Here is a 13072-nt window from a genome sequence, read left to right as displayed (position 1 = left end):
TTATAATGCAAGTGTGAATGTGTGCGCGTGTGCTCTCTCTTTTCAGAAGGAACAATGGGATTTTGGGCCATTTTATAGCTTGACAATACTTGAAAAACATAAGTGGGAAACATTTCAAACTGTGAAAATGCACATTGAGAACAAAACGTTCAAAGACAGCTGGATTTTTCATGAAGAATATAATAAAACTGTGAGATTCAGCACAGGCTTTTGTCTTTGATTCAGTATGAATGTGGCATCGCGGCATTTTGTTTGTTTTGCATCTTTATGGGCTTAAAGATCAAATATTAATACTCTGATGAAACTAGTGAGAGATACAAGAGCTGCAGGATTAGTAAAGAACATAAGAGCATGACTGAAGAACGAGAGACTGTATTATTACAGATTTATTAAGGTATTTTATTATTAGTCCCATCAAGCTCAAAAATTCAACCTTGTTATCAGATTATATACAGATTATTATATTTTTATTTAAAAACCCACATTGTTCTGGCTACAAACCTTGTTAAGCAGAAGAGAATTCTTTCAGAAACGTTGAAACAACGTATTTAGCCCAAACTTTTGTAGTAATTTATCAGTCACACTGGCGTAAGATCTTCCTGTATTCTCACTGTAAGCAGATGATCTGCAGACGGTTTCATCACAGTCTCCAGCGGATTTAAGCACGCTTGATAATGGAGCGTATTATACTGTTATCCGTGGATGAAGACGGGGCTTAAACTAGAGAGAGACTGAGAGATTAACAGACTCAATCCCAGACGCAAACAATACAGCGGCATGATGGGATAGATCTCTATCTGATCATCTGCAAGATGAAAATACAAACTAGACAGTGACTAAAGAGCAGACGCTCACAGAGCTGCATGCACATTCGTCTGCATTCACTGCTATATTTACACGCTTCTCTCCTGCACCTGTCCCATTCTATAAACACGTATAATCTATAAGATAATAATACATACAGACGCCAGATGCTCATGGAGAGAGGGTAGGCAAAAAGTCCCCGGATGACCTACTATCCCTTGAGCCCACGGGAGAGCATTTATGAATAGAAGTGAAGCAACGCGCCCGACACTAGCACTAGTTTTTTTTTTTTTTTTTTTTTTTTTTAAAGTCACGAACTAAACTCATTTACATGTAGTAGTTACTCAGAGTTTCGCCCCCACCTTGAGTGATTCCACTGATATTGTTCTTCGGTGTCGTGACTGATTCTCTTTGAGGAAACCATAAAGTTGGACTGTAATAAACTCCCATCAGAACAGCCTGACATTAATAAAACACCACGGCTGATCTTGCTTTCCTGAATCTGACTCTCATTATCCGGGAGGGATTTACAGATATGATGGAAAACAAGGGCAGGATTACTGAGGTGCTTTAACATCATCATCATCATCTTCAGTGAATCTGCTGCAGGATCCTCCTGTCCTCAGTCAAACATCACAATCAACCTGCAGCTTTGTGCTTTTTGAATAAAAGCAAAGTCAGTCATAAACGACAGATGAAGTGATTCTGTCGTGCTCAGACTCTCTTCTAGAAGAATCTCAATCTGGATGTACTTTCACAGGCATGTGAAGAGACACTGCTGTGATGATAAGCTCCTGAGTGACTGACACACACACTGTATTTATCAGGTCAGGAATTAATCATATGTTAAGATTGAACAATTAATATTAAGGCCTAAATATAAGTTTTATGTATTTGAATTGCATGCAGAATGTCCATGCATTTGGATTTCATGGTTTTAACAAACTAATAAACTTAATGTGACATATATTTGTCAGTCAGTCACAAACAAATGAAACAAAAGTCAGATGTCTTAAATAGTTCTAATAAACTCAGTGTGTTTTACATACACAACCAGTTTTATGTATTTATCATCAATAAACCCAATTCGATTGTTTCTCCAATGAAAAAGTTACCTTGATTCTGAGCAAGTAAAATAATTGCATTCTGGAGAAATGATTATTTCAATAAAATGAAATAAATGCAAACAGCTGATAAATGTTTCTTTGATGTATGACTGACAAACATGCATCTCATTAAATGTATTAGTTTATGATAAAACTATAATCCAAATTTTATACAGTATGCGCTTTAAAGTGTGACATTAAAGGACAGAAACGGGGCGTATGGTCAACATCACGTGTTTATTTTTCATTGTGCAGTTAAAACAGAAGAAACTGCACCGAACATAAAACAGGAGGACATTAGCACACGCTAAGAACACGAGTGGTCACGGCACATTCAATCTTGTGCACACACTATAAAACAACTGCAGACCAGATTACATCAGCATCCGCCGATCAACTCCTCCAACTGCTGAACGTCTGAGACGACGGCCTGGAACACATCATCAGATGTGAATGTGTGAGCAGAGCACTGATGGATGTGTGTGAATGACACAACACTTACTGGTTGGTGCTGGTGTTCCCAAAACCTCCAAAACCTACAGACAAACAAGACACAATGAGAGAGTCCAACTTCATCAGTAACGACGGGTGAAAGTGAAGCAGTAAAGAGGTCTGGAGTGGGTTTATCACTGTAACTAGGTAACGTGTGACACTCTGTGAGCAGCACTCGAGTCTGTATATATCACAGCAGAGATAAGAGCTCATGGGAAACAGAGCTGCGACTGAACTTCATAAAACTCAAAACCAGGGCTGTTATTGGTAACTCAAATTAAAATTAGAATTAAATCACTAAATAAAGCTGAATTAAATTAATAAGTTTAGGTTAAAGTACTAAAATTGCTAAAAAAACACAAATTAAAAAAAAATAACAAAAGTAGGTTTAGGCTGAAGTACTACAATTCCTGAAAATAAAAAAATCCATATTTATTTACAAAAGCACAAAACTAGAAAAACTAAAATTAGAAACTGTCTTTGCTAACTGAAATAAACTGACAAAAGCACAAACTAAAATTAGAAATGTTGACTTATATAATGTTGACTTTAAGTTAAAAAATTATATTGACAAACAAAATTAAGGGTGTATTCACACCCATCTTGTTTGGTTCGATTGAATCAAACTCATGTTCTCTTCCCCTCTTGGTGCGGACCTTTTTGGCAGATGTGAATACAGCAGTCACACTTGGGTGGTGTCGGTCTGCTTCCAAATGAACTCTGGTACGGATCGTTATGGGTGTGAATATGACCCGACCCTCGATCCGACCCCAATTGCAGAAATCACGCTCAGAACGAGACAGCTCATGCATATAGTGCAGTTATTTGTGATTTTAAACGGTAAACCTCAATCCGACCCAATTGCAGTTGCAAAAACACTGCAAATGATGAGTTTGCACAGCAACGTGACGCAAGCGTGCTAAATAGGCTAAAGCTTGATGCAAAAATTACCATGACTATGTTGGGAGAAAATAGTAAGGAGATATTTGAATTATTTACTAATAAACTAGTGCTTTATGAGTCAGTGTCACAATGAAGTTGATGATCCTGACTCGCCATCTCATCACTGGACGCGCCTTTAGAAAGAAGTACGATGTATTATTCTTACCTTTATGAGCAAAAATGATGGCGTATTTAATTTGTTTCCACTGATCTCCTGAAGCACGCTTCAGCTTCCATTCTCCACACAAATGATTGGATATATAATTATAACATCGTATGACATTGTCTCATGATGCTTATAAGTTTCTTCATATTGCGTTAGTGTCTGATAACACTAAATCAGTAAAAGAATAAAAATTGCACTACGAAAGATCTCCATGATTAGCCTGTTCTCGCACTTCCTATTTTTCCCTGCTTGAGAACTTCTGTCCAATGAATGGATGACCTTACCACACATGTGGTTTTGTTTACTATTTCTGGTCCACTTGCAAAAAAGGGCAGTGTGAAAGCAAAACGCACAAAAAAAAAAAAAAAAAAAAAAAAAAAAAATCAACATTGTATTTGGGCTGGACCAAAGCAAGTAAACTCGTGGAATGAACACCCTAAAATGAAAACTGAATATTATATATATATATATATATATATGTATATATATATATAAACATATAAACTAATTTAATATAAAATATCTGGTCACCCTCATGTCGTTCCAAACCCGTAAGATATTCATTCATCTTTGGAACACAAATTAAGGTGTTTTTGATGAAATTTAAAAGCTCTCTGACCCTGCATAGACAGCAACATAACTGAAATGTTCCCAGAAAATGTAGTAAGGACAACAGTAAAACAGTCCATGATGTGACATCAGTTGCTCAACTTCAATTTTGCCAAGCTATGAGAATACTTTTTGAGCGCAAAGAAAACTAAAATAATTTATTCAACAATTCTTCTCACAGAGTCACTGTCTACCACCATTTTGAAGAGTACCATGATGCATGTGTGTGCTGTTTCCCCAGAATGTAATCAACACAATCAGCACATGCTGAACATAAACAACGCTGATTACATAGATTACGTTCTGGGGTACTCTCCAAAATGGCGAAAAGATGGTAACTAGGTGAGAGAAGAATTGTTGAATAAATTGTGTTAGTATTATTTCTTTGCGCATAAAAAGTATTCTCGTAGATTCGTAAAATTACGGTTGACCCGTTTGGAGGTTTGGAACGACGTGAGGGTTAGTAATTAATGACAATTTTCATTTTGGGGTGAATTTAAATAATGGTTTATTTGTTCATTATGAGTATTATTTAACAATGAAATCTGACTTCAGATTTTGGTTTGGTTCAAATCACTCTGAATGAATTTTTAAATTCTCAAACTTTTGTGTATTGTGGTAATGGAATTATCAGATAAAATGCTAAAATGTATGTTCTAATGCTGGTCCTGCTGTGGCCATAAGAGGAAGCACAATAACAGCAGCGTTTGGAAGCTGTGAACTTACCTCCAGACGAGCCGAAGCCAGAGAAAGCACCGCTCTGAGCGCCGAAGCCCGGCGGCTGCTGCTGCTGCTGCTGCTACACCAGACTGCCGAATGACGGCGCTGCGCTTGAACCCGCCAGAGAGCCGAAGGACGGCGCGCTCTGAGGAGACGCGAACCTGAAACACACAATCACAAGCATGCATTGCATCAGAGCATGAACTTGTGACACATATGGCAGCGTGTATATTTGGGTGAGTTATGTGGTGCAGCACAGGTGCGACCCACACAGGATTAGATCACAGCACATATCACTAAAATAACCCACACCTCTGACCTCATCCGTCATAACGACTCCCGATTTACTCATCTACTAGATGCTTTTATTAGCAGGAGACCCTGTATGTGTAAATATAGCTATAGTCGTTTCAAAATTAAAGGGTTAGTTCACCCAAAAATGAAAACTCTTATTATTAATTACAGACAAGGAATGACTGACACGGAAGAAATTGTTAAATAAATTGTTGAACAAAAACGTAATAATTTTTGTTTTCTTTGCACACACAAAGTATTCTCTTAGCTTAATAAAATTAAAAGTGAAAAAGTGAAAGTAACGTGACATACAGCCAAGTATGGTGACCCATATTCAGAATTTGTGTTATATTCCAAAGTGCACACACACAGCAGTGAACACACACACACACACTCGGAGCAGTGGGCAGCCATTTATGTTGCGGCGCCCGGGGAGCAGTTGGGAGTTCAGTGCCTTGCTCAAGGGCACCTCAGTCATGGTATTGAGGTGCCCTTGAGGTTGAACCACTGATGTCACATGGACTGTTTTAGTGATGTTCTTACTACCTTTCTGGGACTTGAACGTGTCAGTTTTGTTGCTGTCTATGCAGGGTCAGAAAGCTTTTGGATTTCATCAACAATATCTTAATTTGTTTTCCGAAGATGAACGAAGGTCTTACAGGTTTGGAACAACATGAGGGTGAGTAATGAATGACAGGATTTGTATTTTGGGTGGTGAATTATCCCTTTAACCTGTTATTTTCTCTTTCTTTTAGTAAGTAACTCGATATGTCTTGTATCATGATCTGTTCAACTTCTTTTGCAAGCTTACATCTGTTCTGTTGCTCATGATCAGTTTTTTGTTCTTGGTTTTATTTTTTCCATCACAAATGAGCTGTTTTTAATTGAGAGCTGTGTTGGCGTGTTTTCTTCATTTCATTCTGCTCACGACTGATGATCAATATCCATCAATTATTCCACTGGACTCACAGTGTCTTGTCTAGTTTCAGAGCAACACTTCAAAATGCATTTTCTTCACTTCTACCAACAGGCCAGATAACTTGTGTCTTCGTTTTCCCAAAGTAATTATCTGTCAGTGTGTTTAAAACTCGTTAAATGATGGAAAAATTCAGAGTGAAGGGTTAAAAGATCCTAAAATGTAAATTTGATTGTTCACCATTTCAAAATGAAGAAATTAAGAAAAAACATTTTACAGTTGCAGTTTAAAAGAAAATTATTTTATGCTTCCTAAATACCATGTAACAGTAAAATATTTTTGAAATATTTAATGAAATTCTCACCTATAGAAGTTAAATTACCATATTAGGATAAATCACCACCAAAATGATCATTAAGAATTTTGTTATAGCATTTAATATATTAAAGACATCTGATGATCTTAAATTGGGATCAAACTGACTTAAGAGATTTTAAGGATCTGCAGGGACCCTGTTACTGACCTGAACTTTTTGGGGCGTGAAAGTTTTGGCTGTGCAGACTTTCAATGGATGGACAAAAATGAGCAGACATGATCAATTTTATATAATTTTCTATCAAGTATTAGACCTGTTTGTTCACCAAATCTACAGATGCTCTTGTCAAGAGATTAGAAACATTTCCGTTTTCATTGCCTTTAGTGAATTGAGTCAATATTGTAAAAATGGTCATTTTGTGTGTGTCTTATATAAGCTGCCCTAACCATAGTCTGCCCACTGCCCACATATATCCACTTTAGTCCAGCAGAAATACAATCATGTATATGTTTCACTTTATCTCCATGCAATCACATGTTAATAATGGTGTTGAGAAGCTGAACATACAGCAGCCAGTGCTGGTCTGTGACGGGAGACTTCTGATCTCTCACAGCCTGTAATCTCTAACACACACACACACATAATCTCTGCATAACCTACATCCTGCATCATTTCTGACAAACACGCTCATGTGAGCCACTGCTGGAGATGAAAATGACAATAATCCAGCATTTAATTTCCTCATTCTGAGCGTCTGCACACAGATGTCACGACAAACCATTCAACAACTTCATCTGATCAACTCGAGACACAAAATGCATGCACATCCATCTATTCTGCTGTCTAACATGAACAATAAAGCACAGCTCTGATCCCATTCATCACAAAGTAAAGCAAGCACCAGCTTCACTGCACTGTCACACTTTCATCCAGTATGTTTAACATGCACTGGGCGAATCTGGTCTATATTTAGGGGTGCACGATAAATATCAGTCGTTCCTTATCAGCATGGATTTGCGCATCTTGTCAGTTAACAACGGCTCTGTGTACTAACAGCTGGTCTATGTGAAATCACGCACCTGATGGAATTTAACGCTGATTAGAGAACTGGCTTTACTGACATGATGCGCATTAATTATCAGCCAATATTTATTGTGCACCCCTATCTATATTGCTTTCGGAACATGTCTTCTTTCAGACTAGTGGAAAGAAAACATCCAAAACAGAGAAAATATCGAAATCTGAAGATTATATGTTTACAGGGTCATCGGATGCCCATTTTCCACAAGTTGATATGATTCTTCAGGGTCTTAACGAAAAGTCTTTAACATAGTTAAGTTAAAATCTCTCAATGGTAGTGGTAGTAGTTTACCCTGTCAAAAACAGCTCTGTCTACAGCAAGCTGTTTTACTGCATGTCGCTTTAAATGCAAATGAGCTCTGATGAACCCGCCCCTCTCTTCTGGGCCGCTCTCTGAGAGATGGTTAACTTTAGCCGCATTCATCGTGAAACTTGCTAATTAGCACATTATTAGGAAAGTGGATTTGTAAAGATTTATTAAAAAAAGCTTACACTCAATTTTTCTGTAGGTGAAGCTGGACCACGGATGATTCGTATAAACAGACGCATTAAGGTAGATCGGGGGTGCTTTTCTTTCAAAAATTAAAGTAATCCACTGTGTCTTCAGCGGCTCATATGTCGGGAGTAAATGATGACTGCTATGTTCATTATTACAATCCAGCAACAAATCACCTCAATCGCTTCGGATTCATTCTTGTCTACACCTGCTCCAGCGTCGAAACAATAGCGGACTGATGACAGCTCACTCAGGGCGGGTCTAAGGTAAGATGTCCAGTCTGTGATGAAACGCTACTGTCAATCAAACTACTGTGGGAGGGGCCTGTTTTTATGATGTCACACAGACAGGCATCTGAGATCGGCTCAATTTAAGAAAGGGGAAATTATTTAACGAGATCACCCCAAAAAAAAAAAAAAAAAAAAAACCCACTGGGTGGACTTTAATCATTAGAGGGGGGTTGTGTACACACACTGCCAACACACATTTCAGTTCAAACTACTTGTAAAAGTACATGTCGCATCTGATGACCCCTTTAAAGGTGGTGAGTTTTGTTTCTCCACTTCAGCAGAAGAACTGACATGCTCCAAAACGTAAAGTTTTATTCCTATCCTCTATATTAAGAAGGCTTGTTCATATATCATTCACACTGATTTATACAACATTTCACTCCAGAAAACATGGTGAAAATGTGTCGATTTAACACAAATTCATATTAAATTCACTGTATTGCGCTGGACGAGGCAGCAGAGACTCACCCGAATCCGCCGACGTTGGCGGCTGTGGTTCCCTCACCGAACACCTTCCCTGAGGAGGAGCCCAGTGGACTGCTGAAGGAAGGGGCGGAGCCAAAGCCCGCTGACCCACCAAACGCTGGAGATCCGCCAAAACTTGGAGGACTGCCGAAGGCTGGCGCACTTCCGAAACCAGCTGCAGAACATCAGAGCAGAAGCACACACATCAGCATCAATTCAGACAGGAGAACAGGAAAACACACCGCCATTGTTCAGGAAAGAGTTGCTCACTGAGCGGTCTGAAATTACAGTCATCTGAATAATTCAGTGAGTCATGTCATTGAATTACATTTCCTGGACCACCGACACTGAAGTAAATGCTTGTTTGGTTTCAGAAAAGATTCACGCTGAATGTAGAAGACAACTGTGACTAACTCATTTTCATTAATCAAAAAAAATAAATAAACAAAAAACAATAAATCAAACAAAAACACCAATAAAAATAATATATAATATATATAAAATTTTATATAAAAAATATATATAAATATATAAATAAATAATGAAAATAATAGCAACAGAAATAGAAAATAATAATAAAAAACAAATAAAGAATTAAATAACAACAGTAATAAAACTAAATAAAAAAATTATTTAGCTTTATTAATGCTATTGGTGTATATAATTATTTATAATGATATAATAAATAATCAAACCTAAATAATAATTATAGAATTAAATTAAAATAAATAAACAAGAAAAACAACAAAATAATAATTACAAAAAATAATAAAAATAATAAAAGAACAACAATAGCAACAAAATGACAAAACAATATAATTCAAACTGAAATAAAATAAAAAATAAACAATATCATAATTATAAAAATTAAATATTCTAAATAATAAAAACAATAATAGTAATCCTTGGCATTACAATGTCCCTTCCTCATTTATGTGTAAGACTGCATCACACTGTGTGGAGTGTGTGACTGACTTGATTTGGTGGGTGTAGAGAACGATCCGAAATCCTTGTGGCTACGGGACCCCGCGCCGGAGCTGAATGAGCCGCTGGGTTTCTGTTCACCAAACGAACTGCTGCCGAAACTAATCCCTTTGCTCCGCTGTTCCCAAACAGGTTAGATGGACCTAACAGAAACAATCCACACAAGAACCTTAGCACTAATGCATATGAGACTCTCTGTTGCACAATACACAGGGCCATTCCATTAGATACTAGAATCAAATTTTATTCACATTTGAATTGTTTTTTTTTATTACTACGTTTTCCTTTCATTTTAGTCTTTGTAATCTTTTTTTTTTTTTTATTATTTTAAAATGTGTATAGTACATTTTGTCAGTTTTAGTACAAGTTACACTAAAATGAAACTGGCCTGGCAAATAGCTGAAAAAATTAAGTACAACGCTTTTTCTTATTTCAGTTTACATTTATTCGATTTTTTATGGTTTCAGTTTAATACCACAATAGCCCTGGTAAGAGTAAATATCGGTGTGTGCACCTGTATTAATGGGTTGGCCGAATCCACCTGCGGCTGGCATTCCAAACGGGTTTTTGTTGGCAGCGTCTTCACTGGTTTTCCTCCTCAAGGCCACTGAAAAAACCCTGATCCTGATGAAGTGTTTCCAGTGGTTCGACCCGAACCGACTTCCACCAGACTGAGCCTGATCGCAAAAATCACATCACATCACATCCGTACTTGAGATTCACACTTTCAACTACAAAAAACTGCAATTAGTACAATCAACTACATTACTGGGTGGAAAGAACGGTTTAATCTAAGTCGAATGTGTTTAAACTATTAAATATAATATTGCTTCGGTTAAGGGATTTTTAGACCATAGCAAAACCCGTCTGCTGATTGAACAGGTTTTCACGTGCTCTCACTGGCTGACGATGAAGGCAAACCCAGAGTGAAAACCTGAAATTTGATTCTAAAAAATGGAAATATCGAAGCAATATGTAATTCTGGTGACTCAAAGCAGTCCTTCAGCAGACTGACAGCTCGTCTTGTTTCAGAAGCATGCGGCAGAGAGAAACGCTGAAAACTTTTATCTGATACATGGCAGCTCCAGCCTCCACCGCATGCTGATGAAATACCATCACTGCATCTGAGACTCAAACACACACCTCCAGCTGAATAACCCGCCTGCTTTAGCAGATGAAGATGTTTTATAAGGACTGTACCTGGCCAAACCCGCCGGCTCCACTAGCCTGCTGTCCAAACACTGATGAGTTGGAGGGGTTGCTGCCAAACACTGAGCCAAAAAAAAAAAAAAAAGTTATTAAGAGAACAAACATGAAACTGTGTGCCTATTCTTTAGCACTGGATGAAATCAGGCTAAAAGTATTAAATGCATGCACAATTATCTTTCTATCCACAACCACAGACCTTTCAAAGAAATGCAAGAATTAAACTAAATGTACAGTAAATTGCACCAATAGTGTTTTTTTGGTGATAGTGCATCATGCAATAAAGGACGATGCATATTTGTGGATCGAGTGGCATGCATGTATTGACAATCCTATTTACTTGGATTTTGAGGCTTGATTGTCTGAACTGAACTATTGGCTTTCAACATGCTCCTCTATCTGACTGACTGATTCAGTAATGCACAAGTGAAAATAAACAGCAGCTGATCTCAAATGTCACTGATTATGCAAAACATCACAACAATGTGCGTTTACACTGCAGGATCACTCTCAAATATTAATAAATTAACGGTACAATCATCTATGAAACTGCAAAATCATATATGAAACGATAAACAATAGGTGCCGTTTACATGGATACTTTTTGCTTCCATCGGAATGAATTCATTCTGATTGACGAATCCGAACGTAGTGTTTACAATGGAACGCTAAATAAAGTGATGGGGTTGATATGCAAGTTTATATGTCACAAGCTTCTGATCGGATTTGCTCTTTTTGACATGCGCCACACTGCATGAATATACAGAGTTTCCCGCTGCTGTCGCATTTACCGGTTTAAAAAAAAGCACACGTGTGATATTTATCTATTTCGGTCCTAATTAGGTGACGCCGCAGCGATGAATCTGTTGTGAACACTAGTTGTGCTGCTTAACTTTACTTCAAAAATACAAAAAGGTGTAAAAAGTGCCCCTTCCATTACACAAAACTAGTCATCTGTTGATGAGAGTCTTAAACAAGGACTGGTGGGATGTGGTCTTGTTCCACTTCACATACGCTGAGTGAAAGGGGAGACGTTTTATAATGACAGGACACTTACTTATGACAATTTATTCACCTGGAAGAGTAGCTCGTTCCGCGTGTGGTTGTGTCAATACACTATTTCTATGTCACTGCGCATGCGCAGTACATTTCCAGTTTCGGTTTTCAATCCGATCAAGTGTTAACATGTCCTCTCGCTCGGATTACAAAAGGAATAAACCACCCCTTACAATCCGATCGAAATTTTAGTTGGATCTAGCCAATTCAATCCGACTTGACATGTTTACATGTGACTTTTTTATTCTGATTGTGCTTCTAGTCCTATTACGATCAGATTAGCAGGGTCCATGTAAACGCAGCATACTATCTTACTATCCGCAAACAAAATGTTGTTCACAGAGACATTTGTGAATACAATTTTGCGTTTTTTTTTTGTATTGTATTTTTTGTATCATGTTTCAAATTTTTTTGCAAGCAACAAGGGAGTGAGCATTTGCTTAATTTGCATTTTGCGACTGAAACATTGATTTTAACCATAGATATAAAACATGGGATGTAGTGTCCGTGACGTCACCCGCAGGTTTCTGAAGAGCGTTTTTGAAACTCAAAGTGGGCGGAGCCAGCACCATCGCCATCTTGGCAGCACATCATCGCACGTCACTTCCGGATATTTGAAAAATGGCCAAGAGGTGGGATCTGTTTGATGAAACCACGCCCACCTAGTTCGACGTTAATAACAGCCGTGGCAATCCACCGTTACTCAAGTGGCCACACCCTTAATTATGCAGAACTTTAAGCCTTAATATAATTTAATTGAATGAGTTATAAAAAAAAAAATCACCCCCTTAACAGTCATGAAGGGTAAAATTAGCTATATAGATTAAAACCACTTTTTGTACCAGGCTGTAAACATTTTTTCTGCAGTAAAGTTTACAATTTTAAACATGGGGTCGTCTATGGGACAGACTCCCTTTTGGAGGCAGCCTCTAGCGGCCAGTCGATGAATTGCAGCTTTAGTCACTTCTGTGTTGGTTTCACGAGAGAGACCGGAAGGTTGTTGCTTGATTTCAATGCTCTCTTTGTGCTGCTCTATCTGTTTGACTGATTCGGTAATGTACAGTTCATACTCAAATGTCACTGATTATACAGAAAATCAGAACATAATATGCAGGCTAAGGTCAACCAGA

The 13072-nt window shown here is 37.8% G+C and overlaps 1 long non-coding RNA gene across 2 annotated transcripts; it reads right to left on the bottom strand.

Moving 5' to 3' along the window:
- Positions 1–2128: 2128 nt before the first annotated feature.
- Positions 2129–9707, bottom strand: LOC109099607. Of its 2 annotated transcripts, XR_006154759.1 has the most exons (5): positions 9672–9707; positions 8700–8871; positions 4846–5000; positions 2413–2446; positions 2129–2340 (listed from the first exon to the last, which is right to left on the bottom strand). It is a non-coding gene; the product is annotated as an uncharacterized LOC109099607 (long non-coding RNA). The 2 variants fall into 2 exon arrangements; XR_006154758.1 differs by having other exon boundaries at positions 2129–2446.
- Positions 9708–13072: the final 3365 nt, after the last annotated feature.

Source organism: Cyprinus carpio, chromosome B5 (assembly GCF_018340385.1).
Source record: "Cyprinus carpio isolate SPL01 chromosome B5, ASM1834038v1, whole genome shotgun sequence".
In the NCBI taxonomy this organism is placed as follows: domain Eukaryota; kingdom Metazoa; phylum Chordata; class Actinopteri; order Cypriniformes; family Cyprinidae; genus Cyprinus; species Cyprinus carpio.
This window is presented reverse-complemented; position numbering and strand designations above follow the sequence as displayed.